This window comes from Cervus elaphus, chromosome 5, assembly GCF_910594005.1.
Source record: "Cervus elaphus chromosome 5, mCerEla1.1, whole genome shotgun sequence".
NCBI classification, from domain to species: Eukaryota; Metazoa; Chordata; class Mammalia; order Artiodactyla; family Cervidae; genus Cervus; species Cervus elaphus.
The window spans coordinates 122,598,899-122,611,009 of record NC_057819.1 but is presented as its reverse complement, the minus strand read 5'-3'; positions in this window follow the sequence as shown (position 1 = coordinate 122,611,009).

The window sequence follows — 12,111 nt, the reverse complement described above, 5'->3', positions numbered from 1 at the left end:
GGGCCCAAACAATAAACTGCTTGAGCTAACTGCAAAGGGTGGAGGCCTTACTGGTTCAGTAGACTTAAGCATAATAGCTAACCAATAACTGGTTGGCCATTAAACTATAATGGCCCAGGGATAAGTCTTAGGAAACCAGGCTTGCATATAAAAAAAGGTTTTATTTTTGGCCTTGCCACATGGCTTGTGGGATCTAAGTTCCCCAACCAGGGATTGTACCTCAGCCCTCTGCCATGAGAGTGCAGAGTTCTAACCACTGAGCCACCTAGGAGTTCCCTAAAAAAAAAGATTTTTAAAAAATCTAGTAGGGGACTTACTTGGCAGTCCAGTGGTTAAGACTCTGTGCTTCCAATGCAAGGGGCACAGGTTCCATTCCTGGTCAGGGGACTAAGATCCCACATGCCTCAGTGTGGCCAATAAAACCAAAAAAATCCAGTAGAGATACCAGTGGCAACACACTGTAGGGGAAACAGACCGTATGGAATTCATCCAGGTTGGGTACTGAGCAAACAAATGCCAACATCAATAAACACATACAGTTAAGGCAAGGAGGGGGTCAGAGTCCAGAGTTACTTACTACAACATATTATGAATGCCCAGTTTTTAATAAAATTTTATAAGACAGACAAAGAAACAAAAAATTTAGGACATACACAGGAAAAAAAGAAAGGTTCCTAGAAACTGTCCCTGAGGGGGCTCAGATGATGGAGTTAGCAGGCAAAGAATTAAAGCAGCTACTGTAAATATGTCCAAAGGACAAAAAGGAACCATGTTTAAAGTTTTGTTTTTAATGTGATGATGACTCAACAAGTTAAGATTATCAATATCTTTAAATGATTCTTAAAAAGCCAATGGGAATTATGAGTTGGAAACACAATAACTAAAATGAAAATTTCACTAGAGGGCCTCAACAGCAGATATGAACTGGCCAAAGGAAGAATCAGTGAATTTGAAGATAGATCAGTAAAAATTATCCAATCTGAAGAACAGAAAGGAAAAAAGCATAAAGAAAAATGAATAGCACCTCAGAGACCCATGAGATACCATCAAGAATACACATATTATACATACACATCCAGGAGAAAGGAAAGACGAAAAGGAACAGGAAAAAGTTTTTTGAAAAAGTAATGGCCTCAAACTTTCCAGATTTTATGAGAAAAACATTAATTTACCAATCCAAGAATCCTAATAGGATATATAGAAAGATATTCACACCTAGACACATGACAGTCAAACTGCTAAAAGACAAACACAAACTCTTGAAAGCAGTAGGAGAAAGCAACTCATCAGCTTGTGATTCATCCAGCCTGGCATTTTGCGTGATGTACTCTGCACATAAGTTAAATAAGCAAAAATCACATGATCATCTCAATAAATGCAGAGAACAAAATCCAACAGCTAATCATGATTAAAAAAAAAACAAAAACCTTGATAAACTAGGAATTGAGGGAAAATTTCAATTTGATGACAAGTATCTACAAAAAACTTACAACTAACATCATATTCAGTGGTGACAGACTGAGCTTTTCTCTTAAGATCAGGAAAAGCTAAGAATGCCAACACTTACCACTCTTATCCAAAATAGTACTAGGAGTTCTAACCAGTGCAATAAGAGAAGAAAAAGAAATAAAAGGCCTTGTGATGGCTTCCCTAGTAGCTCGCTGGTAAAGAATCCCCCTGCCAATGCAGGAGACATGGGTTTGATCCCTGATCCCAGAAGACTCCGCATGTCATGGTGCAGCTAAGCCTGTGTACCACAACTACTGAACCTAAGCCTGTGTACCACAACTACTGAACCTCTGCTCTAGAGCTCCAGAACCTCAATAAGGGGAGCCTTTGCACCACAACTAGAGAGCAGCCCCAGCTCTCCTCAACTGGAGAAAAGCCCACACAGCAACCAAGGCCCATCACAGCCAAAAATAAAATAAATATTTTTAAAAGGCATTGTGGTTTCAATTTTTATTTGCCTAATGACTAAAGCCAATCTGATCACATGGGCCACAGCCTTGTCTAACTCAATGAAACTAAGCTATGCTGTATGGGGCCACCCAAGATGGATGGGTCATGGTGGAAAGGTCTGACAGAATGTGGTCCACTGGAGAAGGGAATGGCAAACCACTTCAGCATTCTTGCCTTGAGAACCCCATGAACAGTATGAAAAGGCAAAAATATAGGACACTGAAAGATGAACTCCCCAGGTCAGTAGGTGCCCAATATGCTACTGAAGATCAGTGGAGAAATAACTCCAGAAAGAATGAAGGGATGGAGCCAAAGCAAAAACAACACCCAGTTGTGAATGGGATTGGTGATAGAAGCAAGATTCGATGCTGTAAAGAGCAATATTGCATAGGAGCCTGGAATGTTAGGTCCATGAATCAAGGCAAATTGGAAGTGGTCAAACAGATGACAAGAGTGAACATCGACATTCTAGGAATCAGTGAACTAAGATGGACTGGAATGGGTGAATTTAACTCAGATGACCATTATATCTACTACTGTGGACAGGAATCCCTTAGAAGAAATGGAGTAGCCATCATAGTCAACAAAAGAGTCCAAAATGCAGTACTTGGATGCAATCTCAAAAATGACAGAATGATCTCTGTTCGTTTTCAAGGCAAACCATTCAATATCATGGTAATTCAAGTCTATGCCCTGATCAGTAACGCTGAAGGAGCTGAAGTTGAACAGTTCTATGAAGACCTATAAGACCTTCTAGAACTAACACCCCAAAAAGATGTCCTTTTCATTATAGGGGACTGGAATGCAAAAGTAGGAAGTCAAGAAACACCTGGAGTAACAGGCAAATTTGGCCTTGGAATATGGAATGAAGCAGGGCAAAGGCTAATAGAGTTCTACCAAGAGAACGGGTCATAGCAAACACCCTCTTCCAACAACACAAGAGAAGACTCTACATATGGACATCGCCAGATGGTCAACACCGAAATCAGATTGATTATATTCTTTGCAGCCAAAGATGGAGAAGCTCTATACAGTCCGGGAGCTGACTGTGGCTCAGATCATGAACTCCTTATTGCCAAATTCAGACTGAAATTGAAGAAAGTGGAGAAAACCACTAGACCATTCAGGTATGACCTAAATCATATCCCTTATGACTATACAGTGGAAGTGAGAAATAGATTTAAGGGACTAGTTCTGATAGACAGAGTGTCTGATGACCTATGGTTGGAGGTTTGTGACATTGTACAGGAGACAGGAATCAAGACCATCTCCAAGAAAAAGAAATGCAAAAAAGCAAAATGGCTGTCTGAGGAGGCCTTACAAATAGCTGTGAAAAGACAGGAAGCAAAAACCAAGGAGAAAAGGAAAGATATACCCATTTGAATGCAGAGTTCCAAAGAATAGCAAGGAGAGCTAAGAAAGCCTTCCTCAGTGATCAATGCAAAGAAATAGAGGAAAACAGTAGAATGGGAAAGACTAGCGATCTGTCTTCAAGAAAATTAGAGATACCGAGGGAAAATTTTATGCAAAGATGGGGTCAATAAAGGACAGAAATGGTAGGGACCAAACAGAAGCAGAAGATATTAAGAAGAGGTGGCAAGAATACACAGAAGAACTGTACAAAAAAGATCTTCACGACCCAGATAATCACGATGGTGTGATCACTCACCTAGAGCCAGACATCCTGGAATGTGAAGTCAGGTGGGCCTTAGAAAGCATCACTATGAACAAAGCTAGTGGATGTGATGGAATTCCAGTTGAGCTACTTCAAATCCTGAAAGATGACGCTGTGAAAGTGCTGCACTCAATATGATAGCAAATTTGGAAAACTCAGCAGTGGCCACAGGACTGGAAAAGGTCAGTTTTCATTCCAATCCTGAAGAAAGGCAATGCCAAAGAATGCTCAAACTACCACACAATGGCACTCATCTCACACACTAGCGAAGTGATGCTCAAAATTCTCCAAGCCAGGCTTCAGCAATACGTGAACCGTGAACTTCCAGATGTTCAAGCTGGTTTTAGAAAAGGCAGAGGAACCAGAGATCAAATTGTCAACATTCGCTGGATCATCGAAAAAGCAAGAGAATTCCAGAAAAACATCTATTTCTACTTTATTGACGATGCCAAAGCATCCACACATTTGACTGTGTGGATCACCAGAAACTGTGGCAAACTCTTCAAGAGGTGGGAATACCAGACCACCTGACCTGCCTCTTGAGAAACCTGTATGCAGGTCAAAAAGCAACACTTAGAACTGGACATGGAACAACAGACTCGTTCCAAATCTGGAAAGGAGTACATCAAGGCTGTATATTGTATCCCTGCTTATTTAACTTATATTCAGAGTACATCATGAGAAACGCTGGGCTGGAAGAAGCACAAGCTGGAATCAAGATTGCCGGGAGAAGTATCAATAACCTCAGATATGCAGATGACACCACCTTTATGGCAGAAAGTGAAGAAGAACGAAAGAGCCTCTTGATGAAAGTGAAAGAGGAGAGTGGAAAAGTTGGCTTAAAGCTCAACATTCAGAAAACTAAGATCATGGCATCCAGTCCCATCACTTCATGGCAAATAGATGGGGAAACAGTGGAAACAGTGGCTGACTTTATTTTGGGGGCTCCAAAATCACTGCAGATGGTGATTGCAGCCATGAAATTAAAAGATGCTTACTCCTTGCAAGGAAAGTTATGACCAACCTAGACAGCATGTTAAAAAGCAGAGACATTACTTTGTCAACAAAGGTCCGTCTAGTCAAGGCTAAGGTTTTTCCCCGTAGTCATGTATGGATGTGAGAGTTGGACTATAAAGAAAGCTGAGCGCCGAAGAATTGATGCTTTTGAGCTGTGGTGTTGGAGAAGACTCTTGAGAGTCCCTTGGACTGCAACGAAATCCAGCCAGTCCATCCTAAAGATCAGTCCTGGGTGTTCATTGGAAGGACTGATGTTGAAGCTGAAACTCCAATACTTTGGCCACCTGATGTGAAGAGCTGACCCCATTTGAAAAGACCCTGATGCTGGGAAAGATTGAGAGCAGGAGGAGAAGGGGACGACAGAGGATGAGATGATTGGATGGCATCATCGACTGCATGGACATGGGTTTGGGTAAACTCTGGGAGTTGGTGATGGACAGGGAGGCCTGGCGTGCTGCAGTTCATGGGATCGCAGAGTCGGACATGACTGAGCGCCTGAACTGAACTGAATAACTAAAGATATTGAGCCTGTATTCATATGTTTATTGGGATGTGTGTGTATCTTATTTTGTAAAGTGACTGTTCAATTCTTTTGTCATTAAAAACTTTGAACTATTTGTCTCATTGTGCTGTACTATGTATGTACTGTGCTCAGTCGCTCAGTTATGTCTGACTCTTTGCAACCCCGCGAACTGTAGCCCACCAGGCTCCTCTGTCCATGGGATTTTCCAGGCAAGGATACTGGAGTGGGTGGCCATTTCCTACTCTCCAGGGGATCTTCCAGACCCAGGGATTGAAACTGTGTCTCTTGCATTTCCTGCATTGGGAGGTGGATTCTTAATCACTGTGTCACTTGAGAAGCCCCATTTGTCTCATTACTGCATCCTAATGGTTCTTTATATAATTTTGGATATAAATCTTTTGTTAGCTATAGGAACCCTAAATAGTTCCGCCTAGTGTGATGGTTGGTTCTAGTTTTGTTTTCCAAACAGGATCTTTTGAGGAGCAGATGAATTTGATGATAACCAGTTAAGCATATATTTAGGCTTTTTTATGGCCTAAAAAATCTTTGCCTCCGCAGAGATCTTGAAGATTTCCTATTATATTTTCTTACAGAAATGTTGTAGATTTAGATTTCATTTACAGGTTATAATCCATTTTGAGTTAGTTTTTGTACAGGTAGTGCTTGTGGTTGTGTTTCCTCCCTTCCCCCACATGTACCTCTAGTTGTTCCAGCACTGGTTAAAGGACTCTTTACCGCTCTTTGTGTGGCAAACTCGCGCAGAGTAAGGATGGTCCTCAGGCGGTTGGCCTGTCGCTTGCTGCGGAACCTTCCCCAGACCAGGGGGAGGCTGCAGCCTGCGCCGTCTTTGCACATCTACCGGCGTGCAGGCTCCTGATTCTCGAAGGAGGGTCCGAGGCACCACGAGGGAGTTAAACGTCCACCGATGTGTTATTCTTAAAAGAAGGCCTGAGAGCTTTGGAAGCCCAGCCAGGGCAGTACCCCTTCACAGAGATTCCAGGCTAGCCTGGTGACTGAAGGCCTAAAGTTTGGAATTCTCTTGGAGAAGCACTTTTGGGGTGGCTGGGATGTCCAGGTGATGGTTTCTGCCACTTCAGCAACAGGCTGTGACAAGAAGTGGAGAGCAAGATGCCTTCTGCCTGGGTACTGTGTTCTAGGATTTTGCTGATGCAGAGGATGTCCGCTACCTGGTGTTGGTCAGATCCTTGAAACTTCACATGTTTCCTGCGTGAACCTGTGTGAGCAGCTGTCAAACTCCGGTGGAGAGGGGGTGGGCTGCCTAGAAATTTGGGGACCAAAATCAATTAGGTGATCTTTATTAGAAAGATTGCAATAAATGTTTTAAAGCAAATAAAAATAGGTGGGTCTGGGTAAAAGCAAGAGGGTACAGAAAGATTTAGGGATGTGAAAGTGAATGAGCATCACAGTTGACATCTAGCTGTACCTCTTTCCAGGTACATTACAAAAAACTAAAATTAGGTTTGTCACATATTGACACCAATGTTGAGGATTTCTAGATGGAGTACCATAACATTTTTAATATTTGAGGTTTTAATTATACTATTAACACAATCATCCAGTTTTCTTGATGAATTGGTGAAAACATAGGTTGTCTGGATATATTTTTAGAAGAATAATACTCCTGGTGGTTGTCAGGAGCTGGGAATGAGGAAGTGAAGAAATACTTAATGGGTATTGTTTCAGTTTTACAAGGTGAAAGAGTTCATGGGGATGGATGGTGGTGATAATTGCTCAATGTTATGAACATTGTTATTACCACTGAACTGTATGCCTAAAAGTGGTAAAGATTTGGGGAGGCATAAATTGGAAGATTGGAATTGATACATACACACCACTAAGTATAAAATAGATAATAAAGACCTGTATAACACAGGAAATTCAGTCCTCTGTAAAAGTCTATAAGAGAAGAGGATCCCAAAGTGTTTGTATAACTGATTCAGTTTACTGTGTACCTGAAACTAGCATTGTAAATCAACTATACCCCAATAAAATTTTTTTAATGAAAAAAAAAAATTTTTTTTAGCGGTAAAAAAAAAAAAAAAGGACTCTTTTTACCCCTTAAATTATCAGTATGGTGGGTACCTTTTTAAAAAGCAACTGTATATGTGAGGGTGTTTTTGTGGAGTCTCTCTTCTGTTTCATTAACCCATATGTCTAGCTTTACACCCATACCACACTGTTTTAGTTAATATAACTTTATCATAAGTCTTAAAATCAAAGGTGGAATTCCTCCAGCTTTGTACTTTCCAAAATTTATTTCGTCCATGTCAGGTTCTTTGCATTTCCACTTAAATTTTAGCACCAGTTTTTCAATTTTCACGTTAAAACAAACAAACAAAAAAAACACCCGTGGGACTTTTATTCGGATTGCACTGGATTTATAGATCAAGTTGGGGAGAGCAGAAATAGGAACAATACTGACTCTTTGAATACATGAATTAGGCACATTTCCCCCTTTATTTAGATTTTCTTTAATTGCCCTCAGCAAGGTTTTGTAACTTTCTTTCAAGTCATTGCAGATTTTCTTGAATAATTGTTCTACCATGTGGTTTGTGCCCTCAGGGACTTAAAAAATTTGCTTATTTATGACTGTGCTGGGTCTTCATTGCTTCACAGGGCTTTCTCCAGTTGTGGTGAGTGAGTGTTACTCTCTAGTTGTGATGAATGGACTTCTCACTGTGCTGGCTTCTCTTGTTGCAGAACACAGGCTCTGGATGCACGAGCTTCAGTAGTTGCAGCATGTGGGTTCAGTAGTAGTGGCTCGTGGGCTTGGTTGCTCTGTGGCACGTGGGGTCGTCCTGGATCAGGGATTGAACGAACGCATGTCTCCTGAGCTGGCAGGTGGATTCTTTACCACTGAGCCAGCAGGGGAGCCTTAATTTTACTCTTTTTTTTTTTTTTTAATTTTACTCTTGAATATATAAAATATTAATGTAATTCCCCAAATCAAAGCCATATGGAAAGACTTGCTCAGAAAAATGTCCTACCAACCCCTTCTCAACTGCCCCTGGGTTTCTTCATCCTTCTTGCTCCTTTCTGAAAAAATAAGCACAGGTGCACATACATATTCCTATTTCTCCTTCTCAAATATACAGAGATATCATTCTTTAACACTTTTTCACTTAATACATGTGTCCAGAATATCATAATGGTCTTTCTCATTCTTACTGGGAACGGGCTGCTGCTTATTATGTCAATCAGCCGTTCAGTTTGGTTCAGTTTGGTCGCAGAGCCGAGTCTGACTCTTTGCAACTCCATGAACCGCAGCACGCCAGGCCTCCCTGTCCATCACCAACTCCCAGAGTTTACCCAAACCCATGTCCATGCAGTCGATGATGCCATCCAATCATCTCATCCTCTGTCGTCCCCTTCTCCTCCTGCTCTCAATCTTTCCCAGCATCAGGGTCTTTTCAAATGGGGTCAGCTCTTCGCACCAGGTGGCCAAAGTATTGGAGTTTCAGCTTCAACATCAGTCCTTCCAATGAACACCCAGGACTGATCTCCTTTAGGATGGACTGGCTGGATCTCCTTGCAGTCCAAGGGACTCTCAAGAGTCTTCTCCAACACCACAGCTCAAAAGCATCAATTCTTCGGCGCTCAGCTTTCTTTATAGTCCAACTCTCACATCCATACATGACTACGGGAAAAACCTTAGCCTTGACTAGACGGACCTTTGTTGACAAAGTAATGTCTCTGCTTTTTAACATGCTGTCTAGGTTGGTCATAACTTTCCTTGCAAGGAGTAAGCATCTTTTAATTTCATGGCTGCAATCACCATCTGCAGTGATTTTGGAGCCCCCAAAATAAAGTCAGCCACTGTTTCCACTGTTTCCCCATCTATTTGCCATGAAGTGATGGGACTGGATGCCATGATCTTAGTTTTCTGAATGTTGAGCTTTAAGCCAACTTTTCCACTCTCCTCTTTCACTTTCATCAAGAGGCTCTTTCGTTCTTCTTCACTTTCTGCCATAAAGGTGGTGTCATCTGCATATCTGAGGTTATTGATACTTCTCCCGGCAATCTTGATTCCAGCTTGTGCTTCTTCCAGCCCAGCGTTTCTCATGATGTACTCTGAATATAAGTTAAATAAGCAGGGATACAATATACAGCCTTGATGTACTCCTTTCCAGATTTGGAACGAGTCTGTTGTTCCATGTCCAGTTCTAAGTGTTGCTTTTTGACCTGCATACAGGTTTCTCAAGAGGCAGGTCAGGTGGTCTGGTATTCCCACCTCTTGAAGAGTTTGCCACAGTTTCTGGTGGCACTTGTGACTGACATCCACAGTCAAATGTGTGGATGCTTTGGCATCATCAATAAAGTAGAAATAGATGTTTTTCTGGAATTCTCTTGCTTTTTCGATGATCCAGCGAATGTTGACAATTTGATCTCTGGTTCCTCTGCCTTTTCTAAAACCAGCTTGAACATCTGGAAGTTCACGGTTCACGTATTGCTGAAGCCTGGCTTGGAGAATTTTGAGCATCACTTCGCTAGTGTGTGAGATGAGTGCCATTGTGTGGTAGTTTGAGCATTCTTTGGCATTGCCTTTCTTCAGGATTGGAATGAAAACTGACCTTTTCCAGTCCTGTGGCCACTGCTGAGTTTTCCAAATTTGCTATCATATTGAGTGCAGCACTTTCACAGTGTCATCTTTCAGGATTTGAAGTAGCTCAACTGGAATTCCATCACATCCACCAGCTTTGTTTGTTGTGATGCTTCCTAAGGCCCACCTGACTTCACATTCCAGGATGTCTGGCTCTAGGTGAGTGATCACACCATCGTGATTATCTGGGTTGTGAATCTTTTTTGTACAGTTCTTCTGTGTATTCTTGCCACCTCTTCTTAATATCTTCTGCTTCTGTTTGGTCCCTACCATTTCTGTCCTTTATTGACCCCATCTTTGCGTAAAATTTTCCCTTGGTATCTCTAATTTTCTTGAAGAGATTGCTAGTCTTTCCCATTCTATTGTTTTCCTCTATTTCTTTGCATTGATCACTGAGGAAGGCTTTCTTATCCCTCTTTGCTGTTCTTCGGAACTCTGCATTCAAATGGGTATATCTTTCCTTTTCTCCTTTGCTTTTCACTTCTCTTCTTTTCACAGCTATTTGTAAGGCCTCCTCAGACAGCCATTTTGCTTTTTTGCATTTCTTTTTCTTGGAGATGGTCTTGATTCCTGTCTCCTGTACAATGTCACGAACCTCCATCCATAGGTCATCAGACACTCTGTCTATCAGAACTAGTCCCTTAAATCTATTTCTCACTTCCACTGTATAGTCATAAGGGATATGATTTAGGTCATACCTGAACAGTCTAGTGGTTTTCTCCACTTTCTTCAATTTCAGTCTGAATTTGGCAATAAAGAATTCATGATCTGAGCCACAACCGTCATGGACATGTGATCTCTGATATTTTGTAATTTCAAATAGTGCTGCAATGAATCTGCTTGTGAACATGTGGTGCTGCTTTCTATAAAAATTGCTGTAGGTGTACATTTAGGATAAATTACAAGACATGGGATTGCATGGATAATCTTTCTGTAGATTGCCAAATTCCTTCCAGAGGGTTTGTGCTATTCTGCATTGCCACCAGGCATGCATGAGTTGCTGTCTCCTCTCAGCCTCACCAGCCGAGGATGTAGGTGGTGTTCTGAATTTTTGTATGTCTGATGGGTAAGGAATGAAATAGTTCAGAGTGGTTATATTTTGCATTTTTCTTAGAATAAAAGAAGTTAAGTGTCTTATTATATGTTAGGCTTCTAAGCGACTTTTATCTGGTATCTATGTACATAGATGGGCTTCCCAGGTGGCTCAGTGGGTAAAGAATCCACCTACAATGCATAAGATGCAGGAGACATGGGTTTGATGCCTGGGTTTGGAAGATGACCTGGAGGAGGCCATGGCAACCCACTCCAGTATTCTTGCCTGGAGAATCCCATGGACAGAGGAGCCTGGTGGGGTATAGTCCATAGCGTTGCAAAGAGTCGGACATGAGCATGTGCAGTCTCATACATGCATGTATATAATTTTTTAACAGCTTTATTGAGGTAGAATTAATAGTTTAAAACTGCATATAAGGTGACAAGGAAATAAGCTTTCTAAAATTTTTATTTATTTTTGGTTGCACTGGGTCTTCGTTGATGAGCGTGGGTTTTCTCTAGTTGTGGGGTGTCTGGGCTACTCTAGTTGCAGTGGCTACTCTAGTTTCAGAGCATGGGGTCTAGAGTGCACAGGCATCAGTAGTTGTGGTTTCTGGGCTCCAGAGTACAGGCTCAGATGTGGTGCATGGGCTTAGCTGCTCCATGGCATGAGAGATCCTCCCAGACCAGGAACTGAAACTGTGTCTCCTGCACTGGCAGACAGATTCTTTACCACTGAGCCATCAAGAAAGCTCTACAAGTGGGTTTTGTATATTGCAATTTTCCTAAATGCACTCATGAGTTCTAGCAGATTTGTAGATGTCATCAGCTTTTCTACAAAAACAATGATGTCATCTGCAAATAGGGGAAATTTTATTTCTTCCTTTCTAATCCATATGCCTTTGATTTCCTTTCTTGGGTTTACTGAACTGGGCAGAACTTCCAATACAGTGTTGAGTAGAAGCGGTGAGACTGGAAATCTGTTTTGTTCCTAATCTTGGACAATATATCATTTTTCACCATCAAGTGTGATGTTAGCTGTATGCTTTTCATAGAAATCTTTTATCAGGTTGAGGAAGCTTCCTTCTATTCCTAGCTAGCTGCGAGTTTTTCTCATAAATGATTTTGTATTCTGTACATCTGCATTTAATAGATCTTTTCTACATCCACTGAGATAATCATTTTTTAAAATTAATATGGTGAGTTATATTGAATTTTGAATGTTAAACCAGCCTTGCATTCTTAGGAAAACACCATTTTGTCTTAACATTATACTATAATTCT